Raw genomic sequence first — 16640 nt, forward strand, 5'->3', positions numbered from 1 at the left:
AGGTCAGACAGAGAAGCATTGGTTAGGTGAGAGCTGTACGCAACGAGGGACACATATGTTAAGCTTCACAACTATCAGCCATATTACTGCCCTCATCAGGGCCAACACATCATCAGCCATGAGGGAGAGGAGACATTAACAACAGGGAGGAGAGGAGGACAGGAGGGGAGGAGACACTAACAACAGGGAGGAGAGGAGGACAGGAGGGGAGGAGACACTAACAACAGGGAGGAGAGGAGGACAGGAGGGGAGGAGACACTAACAACAGGGAGGAGAGGAGGACAGGAGGGGAGGAGACACTAACAACAGGGAGGAGAGGAGGACAGGAGGGGAGGAGACACTAACAACAGGGAGGACAGGAGGGGAGGAGACACTAACAACAGGGAGGAGAGGAGGACAGGAGGGGAGGAGACACTAACAACAGGGAGGACAGGAGGACAGGAGGGGAGGAGACACTAACAACAGGGAGGAGAGGAGGACAGGAGGGGAGGAGACACTAACAACAGGGAGGACAGGAGGACAGGAGGGGAGGAGACACTAACAACAGGGAGGAGAGGAGGACAGGAGGGGAGGAGACACTAACAACAGGGAGGAGAGGAGGGGAGGAGGGGAGGAGACACTAACAACAGGGAGGACAGGAGGGGAGGAGACACTAACAACAGGGAGGAGAGGAGGACAGGAGGGGAGGAGACACTAACAACAGGGAGGAGAGGAGGGCAGGAGGGGAGGAGACACTAACAACAGGGAGGACAGGAGGGGAGGAGACACTAACAACAGGGAGGAGAGGAGGACAGGAGGGGAGGAGACACTAACAACAGGGAGGAGAGGAGGACAGGAGGGGAGGAGACACTAACAACAGGGAGGAGAGGAGGACAGGAGGGGAGGAGACACTAACAACAGGGAGGAGAGGAGGACAGGAGGGGAGGAGACACTAACAACAGGGAGGAAGGAGGACAGGAGGGGAGGAGACACTAACAACAGGGAGGAGAGGAGGACAGGAGGGGAGGAGACACTAACAACAGGGAGGACAGGAGGACAGGAGGGGAGGAGACACTAACAACAGGGAGGAGAGGAGGGGAGGAGACACTAACAACAGGGAGGAGAGGAGGGGAGGGGAGGGACACTAACAACAGGGAGGAGAGGAGGACAGGAGGGGAGGAGACACTAACAACAGGGAGGAGAGGAGGACAGGAGGGGAGGAGACACTAACAACAGGGAGGAGAGGAGGACAGGAGGGGAGGAGACACTAACAACAGGGAGGAGAGGAGGGGAGGAGGGGAGGAGACACTAACAACAGGGAGGAGAGGAGGACAGGAGGGGAGGAGACACTAACAACAGGGAGGACAGGAGGACAGGAGGGGAGGAGACACTAACAACAGGGAGGAGAGGAGGACAGGAGGGGAGGAGACACTAACAACAGGGAGGAGAGGAGGACAGGAGGGGAGGAGACACTAACAACAGGGAGGAGAGGAGGACAGGAGGGGAGGAGACACTAACAACAGGGAGGAGAGGAGGACAGGAGGGGAGGAGACACTAACAACAGGGAGGAGAGGAGGGCAGGAGGGGAGGAGACACTAACAACAGGGAGGAGAGGAGGACAGGAGGGGAGGAGACACTAACAACAGGGAGGAGAGGAGGACAGGAGGGGAGGAGACACTAACAACAGGGAGGAGAGGAGGACAGGAGGGGAGGAGACACTAACAACAGGGAGGAGAGGAGGACAGGAGGGGAGGAGACACTAACAACAGGGAGGACAGGAGGACAGGAGGGGAGGAGACACTAACAACAGGGAGGAGAGGAGGACAGGAGGGGAGGAGACACTAACAACAGGGAGGAGAGGAGGACAGGAGGGGAGGAGACACTAACAACAGGGAGGAGAGGAGGACAGGAGGGGAGGAGACACTAACAACAGGGAGGAGAGGAGGACAGGAGGGGAGGAGACACTAACAACAGGGAGGAGAGGAGGACAGGAGGGGAGGAGACACTAACAACAGGGAGGAGAGGAGGACAGGAGGGGAGGAGACACTAACAACAGGGAGGAGAGGAGGACAGGAGGGGAGGAGACACTAACAACAGGGAGGAGAGGAGGACAGGAGGGGAGGAGACACTAACAACAGGGAGGAGAGGAGGACAGGAGGGGAGGAGACACTAACAACAGGGAGGAGAGGAGGGCAGGAGGGGAGGAGACACTAACAACAGGGAGGAGAGGAGGACAGGAGGGGAGGAGACACTAACAACAGGGAGGAGAGGAGGACAGGAGGGGAGGAGACACTAACAACAGGGAGGAGAGGAGGACAGGAGGGGAGGAGACACTAACAACAGGGAGGAGAGGAGGACAGGAGGGGAGGAGACACTAACAACAGGGAGGAGAGGAGGACAGGAGGGGAGGAGACACTAACAACAGGGAGGAGAGGAGGACAGGAGGGGAGGAGACACTAACAACAGGGAGGAGAGGAGGGCAGGAGGGGAGGAGACACTAACAACAGGGAGGAGAGGAGGACAGGAGGGGAGGAGACACTAACAACAGGGAGGAGAGGAGGGCAGGAGGGGAGGAGACACTAACAACAGGGAGGAGAGGAGGACAGGAGGGGAGGAGACACTAACAACAGGGAGGAGAGGAGGACAGGAGGGGAGGAGACACTAACAACAGGGAGGACAGGAGGGGAGGAGACACTAACAACAGGGAGGAGAGGAGGGGAGGAGGGGAGGAGACACTAACAACAGGGAGGAGAGGAGGACAGGAGGGGAGGAGACACTAACAACAGGGAGGAGAGGAGGACAGGAGGGGAGGAGACACTAACAACAGGGAGGACAGGAGGGGAGGAGACACTAACAACAGGGAGGAGAGGAGGACAGGAGGGGAGGAGACACTAACAACAGGGAGGAGAGGAGGACAGGAGGGGAGGAGACACTAACAACAGGGAGGACAGGAGGACAGGAGGGGAGGAGACACTAACAACAGGGAGGAGAGGAGGACAGGAGGGGAGGAGACACTAACAACAGGGAGGACAGGAGGACAGGAGGGGAGGAGACACTAACAACAGGGAGGAGAGGAGGACAGGAGGGGAGGAGACACTAACAACAGGGAGGAGAGGAGGACAGGAGGGGAGGAGACACTAACAACAGGGAGGAGAGGAGGACAGGAGGGGAGGAGACACTAACAACAGGGAGGAGAGGAGGACAGGAGGGGAGGAGACACTAACAACAGGGAGGAGAGGAGGACAGGAGGGGAGGAGACACTAACAACAGGGAGGAGAGGAGGACAGGAGGGGAGGAGACACTAACAACAGGGAGGAGAGGAGGACAGGAGGGGAGGAGACACTAACAACAGGGAGGAGAGGAGGACAGGAGGGGAGGAGACACTAACAACAGGGAGGAGAGGAGGACAGGAGGGGAGGAGACACTAACAACAGGGAGGAGAGGAGGACAGGAGGGGAGGAGACACTAACAACAGGGAGGAGAGGAGGACAGGAGGGGAGGAGACACTAACAACAGGGAGGAGAGGAGGACAGGAGGGGAGGAGACACTAACAACAGGGAGGAGAGGAGGACAGGAGGGGAGGAGACACTAACAACAGGGAGGAGAGGAGGACAGGAGGGGAGGAGACACTAACAACAGGGAGGAGAGGAGGACAGGAGGGGAGGAGACACTAACAACAGGGAGGAGAGGAGGACAGGAGGGGAGGAGACACTAACAACAGGGAGGAGAGGAGGGGAGGAGACACTAACAACAGGGAGGAGGGGAGGAGGGGAGGAGACACTAACAACAGGGAGGAGAGGAGGACAGGAGGGGAGGAGACACTAACAACAGGGAGGAGAGGAGGACAGGAGGGGAGGAGACACTAACAACAGGGAGGAGAGGAGGACAGGAGGGGAGGAGACACTAACAACAGGGAGGAGAGGAGGACAGGAGGGGAGGAGACACTAACAACAGGGAGGAGAGGAGGACAGGAGGGGAGGAGACACTAACAACAGGGAGGAGAGGAGGACAGGAGGGGAGGAGACACTAACAACAGGGAGGACAGGAGGACAGGAGGGGAGGAGACACTAACAACAGGGAGGAGAGGAGGACAGGAGGGGAGGAGACACTAACAACAGGGAGGAGAGGAGGACAGGAGGGGAGGAGACACTAACAACAGGGAGGACAGGAGGCGGAGGGGAGGAGACACTAACAACAGGGAGGAGAGGAGGACAGGAGGGGAGGAGACACTAACAACAGGGAGGAGAGGAGGACAGGAGGGGAGGAGACACTAACAACAGGGAGGAGAGGAGGACAGGAGGGGAGGAGACACTAACAACAGGGAGGAGAGGAGGACAGGAGGGGAGGAGACACTAACAACAGGGAGGAGAGGAGGACAGGAGGGGAGGAGACACTAACAACAGGGAGGAGAGGAGGACAGGAGGGGAGGAGACACTAACAACAGGGAGGAGAGGAGGACAGGAGGGGAGGAGACACTAACAACAGGGAGGAGAGGAGGACAGGAGGGGAGGAGACACTAACAACAGGGAGGAGAGGAGGACAGGAGGGGAGGAGACACTAACAACAGGGAGGAGAGGAGGACAGGAGGGGAGGAGACACTAACAACAGGGAGGAGAGGAGGACAGGAGGGGAGGAGACACTAACAACAGGGAGGAGAGGAGGACAGGAGGGGAGGAGACACTAACAACAGGGAGGAGAGGAGGACAGGAGGGGAGGAGACACTAACAACAGGGAGGAGAGGAGGCAGGAGGGGAGGAGACACTAACAACAGGGAGGAGAGGAGGACAGGAGGGGAGGAGACACTAACAACAGGGAGGAGAGGAGGACAGGAGGGGAGGAGACACTAACAACAGGGAGGAGAGGAGGCAGGAGGGGAGGAGACACTAACAACAGGGAGGAGAGGAGGACAGGAGGGGAGGAGACACTAACAACAGGGAGGAGAGGAGGACAGGAGGGGAGGAGACACTAACAACAGGGAGGAGAGGAGGACAGGAGGGGAGGAGACACTAACAACAGGGAGGAGAGGAGGACAGGAGGGGAGGAGACACTAACAACAGGGAGGAGAGGAGGACAGGAGGGGAGGAGACACTAACAACAGGGAGGAGAGGAGGACAGGAGGGGAGGAGACACTAACAACAGGGAGGAGAGGAGGACAGGAGGGGAGGAGACACTAACAACAGGGAGGAGAGGAGGACAGGAGGGGAGGAGACACTAACAACAGGGAGGAGAGGAGGACAGGAGGGGAGGAGACACTAACAACAGGGAGGAGAGGAGGACAGGAGGGGAGGAGACACTAACAACAGGGAGGAGAGGAGGACAGGAGGGGAGGAGACACTAACAACAGGGAGGAGAGGAGGACAGGAGGGGAGGAGACACTAACAACAGGGAGGAGAGGAGGACAGGAGGGGAGGAGACACTAACAACAGGGAGGAGAGGAGGACAGGAGGGGAGGAGACACTAACAACAGGGAGGAGAGGAGGACAGGAGGGGAGGAGACACTAACAACAGGGAGGAGAGGAGGACAGGAGGGGAGGAGACACTAACAACAGGGAGGAGAGGAGGACAGGAGGGGAGGAGACACTAACAACAGGGAGGAGAGGAGGACAGGAGGGGAGGAGACACTAACAACAGGGAGGAGAGGAGGACAGGAGGGGAGGAGACACTAACAACAGGGAGGAGAGGAGGACAGGAGGGGAGGAGACACTAACAACAGGGAGGAGAGGAGGACAGGAGGGGAGGAGACACTAACAACAGGGAGGAGAGGAGGACAGGAGGGGAGGAGACACTAACAACAGGGAGGAGAGGAGGACAGGAGGGGAGGAGACACTAACAACAGGGAGGAGAGGAGGACAGGAGGGGAGGAGACACTAACAACAGGGAGGAGAGGAGGACAGGAGGGGAGGAGACACTAACAACAGGGAGGAGAGGAGGACAGGAGGGGAGGAGACACTAACAACAGGGAGGAGAGGAGGACAGGAGGGGAGGAGACACTAACAACAGGGAGGAGAGGAGGACAGGAGGGGAGGAGACACTAACAACAGGGAGGAGAGGAGGACAGGAGGGGAGGAGACACTAACAACAGGGAGGAGAGGAGGACAGGAGGGGAGGAGACACTAACAACAGGGAGGAGAGGAGGACAGGAGGGGAGGAGACACTAACAACAGGGAGGAGAGGAGGACAGGAGGACAGGAGGACAGGAGGGGAGGAGACACTAACAACAGGGAGGACAGGAGGACAGGAGGGGAGGAGACACTAACAACAGGGAGGAGAGGAGGACAGGAGGGGAGGAGACACTAACAACAGGGAGGAGAGGAGGACAGGAGGGGAGGAGACACTAACAACAGGGAGGAGAGGAGGACAGGAGGGGAGGAGACACTAACAACAGGGAGGAGAGGAGGACAGGAGGGGAGGAGACACTAACAACAGGGAGGAGAGGAGGACAGGAGGGGAGGAGACACTAACAACAGGGAGGAAGGAGGCAGGAGGGGAGGAGACACTAACAACAGGGAGGAGAGGAGGACAGGAGGGGAGGAGACACTAACAACAGGGAGGAGAGGAGGACAGGAGGGGAGGAGACACTAACAACAGGGAGGAGAGGAGGACAGGAGGGGAGGAGACACTAACAACAGGGAGGAGAGGAGGCAGGAGGGGAGGAGACACTAACAACAGGGAGGAGAGGAGGACAGGAGGGGAGGAGACACTAACAACAGGGAGGAGAGGAGGACAGGAGGGGAGGAGACACTAACAACAGGGAGGAGAGGAGGACAGGAGGGGAGGAGACACTAACAACAGGGAGGAGAGGAGGACAGGAGGGGAGGAGACACTAACAACAGGGAGGAGAGGAGGACAGGAGGGGAGGAGACACTAACAACAGGGAGGAGAGGAGGACAGGAGGGGAGGAGACACTAACAACAGGGAGGAGAGGAGGACAGGAGGGGAGGAGACACTAACAACAGGGAGGAGAGGAGGACAGGAGGGGAGGAGACACTAACAACAGGGAGGAGAGGAGGACAGGAGGGGAGGAGACACTAACAACAGGGAGGAGAGGAGGACAGGAGGGGAGGAGACACTAACAACAGGGAGGAGAGGAGGACAGGAGGGGAGGAGACACTAACAACAGGGAGGAGAGGAGGACAGGAGGGGAGGAGACACTAACAACAGGGAGGAGAGGAGGACAGGAGGGGAGGAGACACTAACAACAGGGAGGAGAGGAGGACAGGAGGGGAGGAGACACTAACAACAGGGAGGAGAGGAGGACAGGAGGGGAGGAGACACTAACAACAGGGAGGAGAGGAGGACAGGAGGGGAGGAGACACTAACAACAGGGAGGAGAGGAGGAGGAGGGGAGGAGACACTAACAACAGGGAGGAGAGGAGGACAGGAGGGGAGGAGACACTAACAACAGGGAGGAGAGGAGGACAGGAGGGGAGGAGACACTAACAACAGGGAGGAGAGGAGGACAGGAGGGGAGGAGACACTAACAACAGGGAGGAGAGGAGGACAGGAGGGGAGGAGACACTAACAACAGGGAGGAGAGGAGGACAGGAGGGGAGGAGACACTAACAACAGGGAGGAGAGGAGGACAGGAGGGGAGGAGACACTAACAACAGGGAGGAGAGGAGGACAGGAGGGGAGGAGACACTAACAACAGGGAGGAGAGGAGGACAGGAGGGGAGGAGACACTAACAACAGGGAGGAGAGGAGGACAGGAGGGGAGGAGACACTAACAACAGGGAGGAGAGGAGGACAGGAGGGGAGGAGACACTAACAACAGGGAGGAGAGGAGGACAGGAGGGGAGGAGACACTAACAACAGGGAGGAGAGGAGGACAGGAGGGGAGGAGACACTAACAACAGGGAGGAGAGGAGGACAGGAGGGGAGGAGACACTAACAACAGGGAGGAGAGGAGGACAGGAGGGGAGGAGACACTAACAACAGGGAGGAGAGGAGGACAGGAGGGGAGGAGACACTAACAACAGGGAGGAGAGGAGGACAGGAGGGGAGGAGACACTAACAACAGGGAGGAGAGGAGGACAGGAGGGGAGGAGACACTAACAACAGGGAGGAGAGGAGGACAGGAGGGGAGGAGACACTAACAACAGGGAGGAGAGGAGGACAGGAGGGGAGGAGACACTAACAACAGGGAGGAGAGGAGGGAGGAGGGGAGGAGACACTAACAACAGGGAGGAGAGGAGGACAGGAGGGGAGGAGACACTAACAACAGGGAGGAGAGGAGGACAGGAGGGGAGGAGACACTAACAACAGGGAGGAGAGGAGGACAGGAGGGGAGGAGACACTAACAACAGGGAGGAGAGGAGGACAGGAGGGGAGGAGACACTAACAACAGGGAGGAGAGGAGGACAGGAGGGGAGGAGACACTAACAACAGGGAGGAGAGGAGGACAGGAGGGGAGGAGACACTAACAACAGGGAGGAGAGGAGGACAGGAGGGGAGGAGACACTAACAACAGGGAGGAGAGGAGGACAGGAGGGGAGGAGACACTAACAACAGGGAGGAGAGGAGGACAGGAGGGGAGGAGACACTAACAACAGGGAGGAGAGGAGGACAGGAGGGGAGGAGACACTAACAACAGGGAGGAGAGGAGGACAGGAGGGGAGGAGACACTAACAACAGGGAGGAGAGGAGGACAGGAGGGGAGGAGACACTAACAACAGGGAGGAGAGGAGGACAGGAGGGGAGGAGACACTAACAACAGGGAGGAGAGGAGGACAGGAGGGGAGGAGACACTAACAACAGGGAGGAGAGGAGGACAGGAGGGGAGGAGACACTAACAACAGGGAGGAGAGGAGGACAGGAGGGGAGGAGACACTAACAACAGGGAGGAGAGGAGGACAGGAGGGGAGGAGACACTAACAACAGGGAGGAGAGGAGGACAGGAGGGGAGGAGACACTAACAACAGGGAGGAGAGGAGGACAGGAGGGGAGGAGACACTAACAACAGGGAGGAGAGGAGGACAGGAGGGGAGGAGACACTAACAACAGGGAGGAGAGGAGGACAGGAGGGGAGGAGACACTAACAACAGGGAGGAGAGGAGGACAGGAGGGGAGGAGACACTAACAACAGGGAGGAGAGGAGGACAGGAGGGGAGGAGACACTAACAACAGGGAGGAGAGGAGGACAGGAGGGGAGGAGACACTAACAACAGGGAGGAGAGGAGGACAGGAGGGGAGGAGACACTAACAACAGGGAGGAGAGGAGGACAGGAGGGGAGGAGACACTAACAACAGGGAGGAGAGGAGGACAGGAGGGGAGGAGACACTAACAACAGGGAGGAGAGGAGGACAGGAGGGGAGGAGACACTAACAACAGGGAGGAGAGGAGGACAGGAGGGGAGGAGACACTAACAACAGGGAGGAGAGGAGGACAGGAGGGGAGGAGACACTAACAACAGGGAGGAGAGGAGGACAGGAGGGGAGGAGACACTAACAACAGGGAGGAGAGGAGGACAGGAGGGGAGGAGACACTAACAACAGGGAGGAGAGGAGGACAGGAGGGGAGGAGACACTAACAACAGGGAGGAGAGGAGGACAGGAGGGGAGGAGACACTAACAACAGGGAGGAGAGGAGGACAGGAGGGGAGGAGACACTAACAACAGGGAGGAGAGGAGGACAGGAGGGGAGGAGACACTAACAACAGGGAGGAGAGGAGGACAGGAGGGGAGGAGACACTAACAACAGGGAGGAGAGGAGGACAGGAGGGGAGGAGACACTAACAACAGGGAGGAGAGGAGGACAGGAGGGGAGGAGACACTAACAACAGGGAGGAGAGGAGGACAGGAGGGGAGGAGACACTAACAACAGGGAGGAGAGGAGGACAGGAGGGGAGGAGACACTAACAACAGGGAGGAGAGGAGGACAGGAGGGGAGGAGACACTAACAACAGGGAGGAGAGGAGGACAGGAGGGGAGGAGACACTAACAACAGGGAGGAGAGGAGGACAGGAGGGGAGGAGACACTAACAACAGGGAGGAGAGGAGGACAGGAGGGGAGGAGACACTAACAACAGGGAGGAGAGGAGGACAGGAGGGGAGGAGACACTAACAACAGGGAGGAGAGGAGGACAGGAGGGGAGGAGACACTAACAACAGGGAGGAGAGGAGGACAGGAGGGGAGGAGACACTAACAACAGGGAGGAGAGGAGGACAGGAGGGGAGGAGACACTAACAACAGGGAGGAGAGGAGGACAGGAGGGGAGGAGACACTAACAACAGGGAGGAGAGGAGGACAGGAGGGGAGGAGACACTAACAACAGGGAGGAGAGGAGGACAGGAGGGGAGGAGACACTAACAACAGGGAGGAGAGGAGGACAGGAGGGGAGGAGACACTAACAACAGGGAGGAGAGGAGGACAGGAGGGGAGGAGACACTAACAACAGGGAGGAGAGGAGGACAGGAGGGGAGGAGACACTAACAACAGGGAGGAGAGGAGGACAGGAGGGGAGGAGACACTAACAACAGGGAGGAGAGGAGGACAGGAGGGGAGGAGACACTAACAACAGGGAGGAGAGGAGGACAGGAGGGGAGGAGACACTAACAACAGGGAGGAGAGGAGGACAGGAGGGGAGGAGACACTAACAACAGGGAGGAGAGGAGGACAGGAGGGGAGGAGACACTAACAACAGGGAGGAGAGGAGGACAGGAGGGGAGGAGACACTAACAACAGGGAGGAGAGGAGGACAGGAGGGGAGGAGACACTAACAACAGGGAGGAGAGGAGGACAGGAGGGGAGGAGACACTAACAACAGGGAGGAGAGGAGGACAGGAGGGGAGGAGACACTAACAACAGGGAGGAGAGGAGGACAGGAGGGGAGGAGACACTAACAACAGGGAGGAGAGGAGGACAGGAGGGGAGGAGACACTAACAACAGGGAGGAGAGGAGGACAGGAGGGGAGGAGACACTAACAACAGGGAGGAGAGGAGGACAGGAGGGGAGGAGACACTAACAACAGGGAGGAGAGGAGGACAGGAGGGGAGGAGACACTAACAACAGGGAGGAGAGGAGGACAGGAGGGGAGGAGACACTAACAACAGGGAGGAGAGGAGGACAGGAGGGGAGGAGACACTAACAACAGGGAGGAGAGGAGGACAGGAGGGGAGGAGACACTAACAACAGGGAGGAGAGGAGGACAGGAGGGGAGGAGACACTAACAACAGGGAGGAGAGGAGGACAGGAGGGGAGGAGACACTAACAACAGGGAGGAGAGGAGGACAGGAGGGGAGGAGACACTAACAACAGGGAGGAGAGGAGGACAGGAGGGGAGGAGACACTAACAACAGGGAGGAGAGGAGGACAGGAGGGGAGGAGACACTAACAACAGGGAGGAGAGGAGGACAGGAGGGGAGGAGACACTAACAACAGGGAGGAGAGGAGGACAGGAGGGGAGGAGACACTAACAACAGGGAGGAGAGGAGGACAGGAGGGGAGGAGACACTAACAACAGGGAGGAGAGGAGGACAGGAGGGGAGGAGACACTAACAACAGGGAGGAGAGGAGGACAGGAGGGGAGGAGACACTAACAACAGGGAGGAGAGGAGGACAGGAGGGGAGGAGACACTAACAACAGGGAGGAGAGGAGGACAGGAGGGGAGGAGACACTAACAACAGGGAGGAGAGGAGGACAGGAGGGGAGGAGACACTAACAACAGGGAGGAGAGGAGGACAGGAGGGGAGGAGACACTAACAACAGGGAGGAGAGGAGGACAGGAGGGGAGGAGACACTAACAACAGGGAGGAGAGGAGGACAGGAGGGGAGGAGACACTAACAACAGGGAGGAGAGGAGGACAGGAGGGGAGGAGACACTAACAACAGGGAGGAGAGGAGGACAGGAGGGGAGGAGACACTAACAACAGGGAGGAGAGGAGGACAGGAGGGGAGGAGACACTAACAACAGGGAGGAGAGGAGGACAGGAGGGGAGGAGACACTAACAACAGGGAGGAGAGGAGGACAGGAGGGGAGGAGACACTAACAACAGGGAGGAGAGGAGGACAGGAGGGGAGGAGACACTAACAACAGGGAGGAGAGGAGGACAGGAGGGGAGGAGACACTAACAACAGGGAGGAGAGGAGGACAGGAGGGGAGGAGACACTAACAACAGGGAGGAGAGGAGGACAGGAGGGGAGGAGACACTAACAACAGGGAGGAGAGGAGGACAGGAGGGGAGGAGACACTAACAACAGGGAGGAGAGGAGGACAGGAGGGGAGGAGACACTAACAACAGGGAGGAGAGGAGGACAGGAGGGGAGGAGACACTAACAACAGGGAGGAGAGGAGGACAGGAGGGGAGGAGACACTAACAACAGGGAGGAGAGGAGGACAGGAGGGGAGGAGACACTAACAACAGGGAGGAGAGGAGGACAGGAGGGGAGGAGACACTAACAACAGGGAGGAGAGGAGGACAGGAGGGGAGGAGACACTAACAACAGGGAGGAGAGGAGGACAGGAGGGGAGGAGACACTAACAACAGGGAGGAGAGGAGGACAGGAGGGGAGGAGACACTAACAACAGGGAGGAGAGGAGGACAGGAGGGGAGGAGACACTAACAACAGGGAGGAGAGGAGGACAGGAGGGGAGGAGACACTAACAACAGGGAGGAGAGGAGGACAGGAGGGGAGGAGACACTAACAACAGGGAGGACAGGAGGACAGGAGGGGAGGAGACACTAACAACAGGGAGGAGAGGAGGACAGGAGGGGAGGAGACACTAACAACAGGGAGGAGAGGAGGACAGGAGGGGAGGAGACACTAACAACAGGGAGGAGAGGAGGACAGGAGGGGAGGAGACACTAACAACAGGGAGGAGAGGAGGACAGGAGGGGAGGAGACACTAACAACAGGGAGGAGAGGAGGACAGGAGGGGAGGAGACACTAACAACAGGGAGGAGAGGAGGACAGGAGGGGAGGAGACACTAACAACAGGGAGGAGAGGAGGACAGGAGGGGAGGAGACACTAACAACAGGGAGGAGAGGAGGACAGGAGGGGAGGAGACACTAACAACAGGGAGGAGAGGAGGACAGGAGGGGAGGAGACACTAACAACAGGGAGGAGAGGAGGACAGGAGGGGAGGAGACACTAACAACAGGGAGGAGAGGAGGACAGGAGGGGAGGAGACACTAACAACAGGGAGGAGAGGAGGACAGGAGGGGAGGAGACACTAACAACAGGGAGGAGAGGAGGACAGGAGGGGAGGAGACACTAACAACAGGGAGGAGAGGAGGACAGGAGGGGAGGAGACACTAACAACAGGGAGGAGAGGAGGACAGGAGGGGAGGAGACACTAACAACAGGGAGGAGAGGAGGACAGGAGGGGAGGAGACACTAACAACAGGGAGGAGAGGAGGACAGGAGGGGAGGAGACACTAACAACAGGGAGGAGAGGAGGGCAGGAGGGGAGGAGACACTAACAACAGGGAGGAGAGGAGGACAGGAGGGGAGGAGACACTAACAACAGGGAGGAGAGGAGGACAGGAGGGGAGGAGACACTAACAACAGGGAGGAGAGGAGGACAGGAGGGGAGGAGACACTAACAACAGGGAGGAGAGGAGGGCAGGAGGGGAGGAGACACTAACAACAGGGAGGAGAGGAGGACAGGAGGGGAGGAGACACTAACAACAGGGAGGACAGGAGGGGAGGAGACACTAACAACAGGGAGGAGAGGAGGACAGGAGGGGAGGAGACACTAACAACAGGGAGGAGAGGAGGACAGGAGGGGAGGAGACACTAACAACAGGGAGGAGAGGAGGACAGGAGGGGAGGAGACACTAACAACAGGGAGGAGAGGAGGACAGGAGGGGAGGAGACACTAACAACAGGGAGGAGAGGAGGACAGGAGGGGAGGAGACACTAACAACAGGGAGGAGAGGAGGACAGGAGGGGAGGAGACACTAACAACAGGGAGGAGAGGAGGACAGGAGGGGAGGAGACACTAACAACAGGGAGGAGAGGAGGACAGGAGGGGAGGAGACACTAACAACAGGGAGGAGAGGAGGACAGGAGGGGAGGAGACACTAACAACAGGGAGGAGAGGAGGACAGGAGGGGAGGAGACACTAACAACAGGGAGGAGAGGAGGACAGGAGGGGAGGAGACACTAACAACAGGGAGGAGAGGAGGACAGGAGGGGAGGAGACACTAACAACAGGGAGGAGAGGAGGACAGGAGGGGAGGAGACACTAACAACAGGGAGGAGAGGAGGACAGGAGGGGAGGAGACACTAACAACAGGGAGGAGAGGAGGACAGGAGGGGAGGAGACACTAACAACAGGGAGGAGAGGAGGACAGGAGGGGAGGAGACACTAACAACAGGGAGGAGAGGAGGACAGGAGGGGAGGAGACACTAACAACAGGGAGGAGAGGAGGACAGGAGGGGAGGAGACACTAACAACAGGGAGGAGAGGAGGACAGGAGGGGAGGAGACACTAACAACAGGGAGGAGAGGAGGACAGGAGGGGAGGAGACACTAACAACAGGGAGGAGAGGAGGACAGGAGGGGAGGAGACACTAACAACAGGGAGGAGAGGAGGACAGGAGGGGAGGAGACACTAACAACAGGGAGGAGAGGAGGACAGGAGGGGAGGAGACACTAACAACAGGGAGGAGAGGAGGACAGGAGGGGAGGAGACACTAACAACAGGGAGGAGAGGAGGACAGGAGGGGAGGAGACACTAACAACAGGGAGGAGAGGAGGACAGGAGGGGAGGAGACACTAACAACAGGGAGGAGAGGAGGACAGGAGGGGAGGAGACACTAACAACAGGGAGGAGAGGAGGACAGGAGGGGAGGAGACACTAACAACAGGGAGGAGAGGAGGACAGGAGGGGAGGAGACACTAACAACAGGGAGGAGAGGAGGACAGGAGGGGAGGAGACACTAACAACAGGGAGGAGAGGAGGACAGGAGGGGAGGAGACACTAACAACAGGGAGGAGAGGAGGACAGGAGGGGAGGAGACACTAACAACAGGGAGGAGAGGAGGACAGGAGGGGAGGAGACACTAACAACAGGGAGGAGAGGAGGACAGGAGGGGAGGAGACACTAACAACAGGGAGGAGAGGAGGACAGGAGGGGAGGAGACACTAACAACAGGGAGGAGAGGAGGACAGGAGGGGAGGAGACACTAACAACAGGGAGGAGAGGAGGACAGGAGGGGAGGAGACACTAACAACAGGGAGGAGAGGAGGACAGGAGGGGAGGAGACACTAACAACAGGGAGGAGAGGAGGACAGGAGGGGAGGAGACACTAACAACAGGGAGGAGAGGAGGACAGGAGGGGAGGAGACACTAACAACAGGGAGGAGAGGAGGACAGGAGGGGAGGAGACACTAACAACAGGGAGGAGAGGAGGACAGGAGGGGAGGAGACACTAACAACAGGGAGGAGAGGAGGACAGGAGGGGAGGAGACACTAACAACAGGGAGGAGAGGAGGACAGGAGGGGAGGAGACACTAACAACAGGGAGGAGAGGAGGACAGGAGGGGAGGAGACACTAACAACAGGGAGGAGAGGAGGACAGGAGGGGAGGAGACACTAACAACAGGGAGGAGAGGAGGACAGGAGGGGAGGAGACACTAACAACAGGGAGGAGAGGAGGCAGGAGGGGAGGAGACACTAACAACAGGGAGGAGAGGAGGACAGGAGGGGAGGAGACACTAACAACAGGGAGGAGAGGAGGACAGGAGGGGAGGAGACACTAACAACAGGGAGGAGAGGAGGACAGGAGGGGAGGAGACACTAACAACAGGGAGGAGAGGAGGACAGGAGGGGAGGAGACACTAACAACAGGGAGGAGAGGAGGACAGGAGGGGAGGAGACACTAACAACAGGGAGGAGAGGAGGACAGGAGGGGAGGAGACACTAACAACAGGGAGGAGAGGAGGACAGGAGGGGAGGAGACACTAACAACAGGGAGGAGAGGAGGACAGGAGGGGAGGAGACACTAACAACAGGGAGGAGAGGAGGACAGGAGGGGAGGAGACACTAACAACAGGGAGGAGAGGAGGACAGGAGGGGAGGAGACACTAACAACAGGGAGGAGAGGAGGACAGGAGGGGAGGAGACACTAACAACAGGGAGGAGAGGAGGACAGGAGGGGAGGAGACACTAACAACAGGGAGGAGAGGAGGACAGGAGGGGAGGAGACACTAACAACAGGGAGGAGAGGAGGACAGGAGGGGAGGAGACACTAACAACAGGGAGGAGAGGAGGACAGGAGGGGAGGAGACACTAACAACAGGGAGGAGAGGAGGACAGGAGGGGAGGAGACACTAACAACAGGGAGGAGAGGAGGACAGGAGGGGAGGAGACACTAACAACAGGGAGGAGAGGAGGACAGGAGGGGAGGAGACACTAACAACAGGGAGGAGAGGAGGACAGGAGGGGAGGAGACACTAACAACAGGGAGGAGAGGAGGACAGGAGGGGAGGAGACACTAACAACAGGGAGGAGAGGAGGACAGGAGGGGAGGAGACACTAACAACAGGGAGGAGAGGAGGACAGGAGGGGAGGAGACACTAACAACAGGGAGGAGAGGAGGACAGGAGGGGAGGAGACACTAACAACAGGGAGGAGAGGAGGACAGGAGGGGAGGAGACACTAACAACAGGGAGGAGAGGAGGACAGGAGGGGAGGAGACACTAACAACAG

The 16640-nt window shown here is 58.5% G+C and overlaps 1 protein-coding gene across 1 annotated transcript in view; it reads right to left on the reverse strand.

Moving 5' to 3' along the window:
- Positions 1-16640, reverse strand: part of LOC145859587 (liprin-alpha-2) — a 51127-nt gene that overhangs the window by 13459 nt on the left and 21028 nt on the right. The gene's annotated exons all lie outside the window — the stretch shown is intronic.

This window comes from Salmo salar, chromosome 12 (assembly GCF_965601325.2).
Source record: "Salmo salar chromosome 12, fSalSal1, whole genome shotgun sequence".
Lineage (NCBI taxonomy): Eukaryota > Metazoa > Chordata > Actinopteri > Salmoniformes > Salmonidae > Salmo > Salmo salar.